The following is a 3593-nucleotide window of genomic DNA, read 5'->3' as shown; positions in this document are numbered from 1 at the left end:
GTTCGCTAGTTTCAAACGTAGTTTTGAAAATGGAAGCCCACCTAGTCTTTATGGACTTTGCAGCTTTGGAGAGATTTTAACGACTGGAGGTGACTTAGTTAAGAATCCAGGCAAGTTCTAATCTTAAATATAAGTATATGATGAGTAATTGGAAACCTTTTGGATGGAATCGGACTCTAGTATATGTGTTTGATAACGTAAAATTGAATTTTAACGTACCTTGTTTGAGATTCATAAGATCCATGTACTAGATTATAATTTTTTTATGAGATCAAAGCCAGAAAATAAAAACGTTTTATTGTGCAATATAAGACCAAACAATTTCTCTGAAAGCAAAACAATATAATTCAAAGTTGAGTGACTTCTTTGTTACTACTAGCGATAGACAAAATCAGCATAACACTTCATCGTACGTTTAGCTTCGTTGGATTCAGGTTTATAAATCTGAAATGTATGTCCATCATCAACCTCAAGATACTCCAATTCTCCATCCCATCCGCTCTCCTTCACACCTTCAATAAATCGAACCCCTATTTCTAAAGGAATTATATCATTTTTTTCCCCATACACACCAAAATTCTCGAACAACCTAGCCGGGATTAAGATGGAGCCTTTTCAGAAAGTGGGTTAATCAATGGGCTATCAAGTGGGGATAATAGTCCAGACTATAGTGGTGGACAAATATGGAACCAAATGTTAGTAGCCAAACCTTGTTCATCAATATCAATATTTGGGAACAAGAAATAAGGATAAGCAAAAATTGATCCAGTAATTTTCATATCTCTACTCAAACTTTCATTGCCAGCCCTCATTGACATGTGGTACACTAAATTGCCACCAGCGCTGTCCCCAGCTAAGAACACAATTAAAATCACCATAATTCGTTAACCATGAGTCATTGTTAACTATGGCTGATTTTTCATTGTCAGTATTTAAAGCGACCCATTGGAGTGCAGTCCAACAATCCTCGTAAATTGTAGGCACATCAACTTCCGGGGCTAAACGTTACTCTACCGAAACAGAAATCATGTTTAACTTAGAAGCTAAATAGTTGACGTAAGCGTGAATCTTGTTAAAGAAAGAATTCGTGCCCTACTAATTATCTTATTTTCGCGTAACTGTTAATTATCGATGGAACGGGTTGCCTGAAGTGTTCCACTGACGTGTTTCAAGGAAGCAGTAAAGCAGAAAGTAAAGAACACAATGATTTTTACGTGGAAAACACCCGATTCAAGAAAATGAAAAAAACCACGACCTGATTTAACTCCAACTTCACTAAATAACTCCGAGTCTCAACAACGACTCATTACAAAACTCTTATAACCAGCAAATAGGAATTACAAACTCTAATCCCTATAACTAAACAACTTTGACTCAACAACTAGGAATTATAAACTCTAATTCCTAACTATACACACCTCCCAAGGTATGTTTTCCCAAAGTCTCTGAGTTTTCCCAATTCGAAGACTAGCTCCTAATTCAGTTTATAACACACTGAAACTAATATTACATCAATAATTCAAACACAATGAGCAACTCTAAAAATCAACGTTAAAACTCTTAACTGGATTCTATACTTAGGACCAGGTTCTTCAATGTGTTTCTTCAGTGATTGAGTAGCACTTCGTAAAGTCAATCTGTCGATTGTGCTTTTCTTCTTTGTAAGTGCGTGAGTTATTCTGAATAATACATATTCTATTTAAACACAACTCTCCAAAGAGTCATTCTTTATTTTAAACTCCTCCTTTAATCAAAACTCTCATTGCATTGAATTCTACTTCAGGTGAGACTCCTTCTTCAATTCCAACTCTTGTCTCCTTAGTGTTGTAGTTAAACTCCAACTCTCCAAAGAGTCCTTCAAATTATACGTTTTGCATAAACTTCTGCAATTTTCAGATTTTTTTCTTCTTCTACACATAGGACTCTTAAGAATATGCTCAGAAGTGAAACTCCTTCTTTACATAGGACTCCTCTTTCAACTTAACTTGCTTTCCCTTATCATCAAGTGTTTGAATCAAATTCAACTTGTTCTATTCCCCACGTGATTAGTAAGTTAAAGTTTTCAATTGCACTGATTTAACTCATTCTAATTTTTAATTATTTATACCGTAAACTCACTCCTGAACTTGTCGGATCAGTGAAACATATATATCAACTTATTTCATTCATATTGTCATTCATCAAAACTCCAAGGTTCCAACATATGACAAGACCACCTCCATGGTAATGCACTAAGACGGGGATTTTTTGGCCCATGGTGGTGGTTTTTTTTGGAAGATAAAGTTTAGCAGAGATGTGGGATGAGATGGTGACATCTTTGGAGAAGACACCATCTAACGGGTTTTCTGGCGATGGTGGGACGTAGAAGGACCCACGTACGTCATCGAAACGCTCAACCCGGCCGCTTTTGTAGAGGCGAAAGTGGTTGTCTACTTTTTTTGACTACTTGATCATTATAGTCGGAAGCCATGGTATAGAGAAATTTTATAAAAACATTAGAATGGTGCTATGATATGTATGATTATTGTCAATAGATATATTGAAGATTGGTGAAAGCAACAGTTGAACTACTTTTGATCGTGGATCCAATTTTATTTTTTTGTAGTTCCTTTTGTTTTCGTTCAATTTTTTAGTATGTAGTTCATTGAACCCACTACCATCTCCCGACAAAACAACCATTTTTTTTAGTATGTTAGTTTAGGTATACACGCTTCGCACGTGTAATCATTTTAATGAGATCAAATTTTACACTAAATGAGATATTTATGTAAATAATAAAGAAGAATATAATAATTAATTAAATTCAACATTTTTTGAACATATAAAGATGGAGAATTTATTTAAGTAAACCTAACATTTACAAAAAAAATAAAATTCAAAGGCAATCGAAATTTTTTTTACCACCTGTAAACTATAACAAAATAAACAATACGATAATAGAAATAATAATAATAAAAAATTTAAACCTAATCTTTGCAAAAAAGAAAAAAATCAAAGTTGATTGACATTCATCTACCGCCTGTAAACTACAAGAAAATAATACGATAATAGAGATATCAAAATAATACAACTAAACCTAATCTTTACACGCAAAAAAAATCTCAACTTAGAGATATCAAAACAATACAATTAAATCTAATTTTTTCAAAGCCGACCGACATTTATCAATCACCTGTAAACTATAATAAAATAATACAATAATAAAAATATCAAAATAATTAAACCTAACTTTTACCCAAAAAAATTCATAAACTTATTATTTGAGTAGAAACCACAAAGATACTCAATAACAAAAACTTGTTATTCATGATCAATAAATCCAATGTAATAGAAAATTAAAGAAAATTTAAAACCTAGAAACAACAAAGTTTTGTTGTAGATTCAATAATGAAAGTTACATACAAACATAAAAAGATATTTCATTATTCTTGATCAATAAAACCAAGGTAATATATAGAAAAATAATTCAAAATCTAAAAATTAAAGGAAAAATTTCAGAAATAGCAACTATAGAGCCTTAATTGTAACTTTTATAGCAACAGTTTTAAAATTACAAAAAATAGCAATATGTATTTTGCATTTGAGTAAACTGT

General features: G+C 32.2%; 1 pseudogene; it reads right to left on the bottom strand.

The window, feature by feature from the left end:
- Positions 1-363: 363 nt before the first annotated feature.
- LOC107856514 lies at positions 364-2470 on the bottom strand (annotated as a pseudogene).
- Positions 2471-3593: the final 1123 nt, after the last annotated feature.

This window comes from Capsicum annuum, chromosome 3, assembly GCF_002878395.1.
Source record: "Capsicum annuum cultivar UCD-10X-F1 chromosome 3, UCD10Xv1.1, whole genome shotgun sequence".
NCBI classification, from domain to species: domain Eukaryota; kingdom Viridiplantae; phylum Streptophyta; class Magnoliopsida; order Solanales; family Solanaceae; genus Capsicum; species Capsicum annuum.
This window is presented reverse-complemented; position numbering and strand designations above follow the sequence as displayed.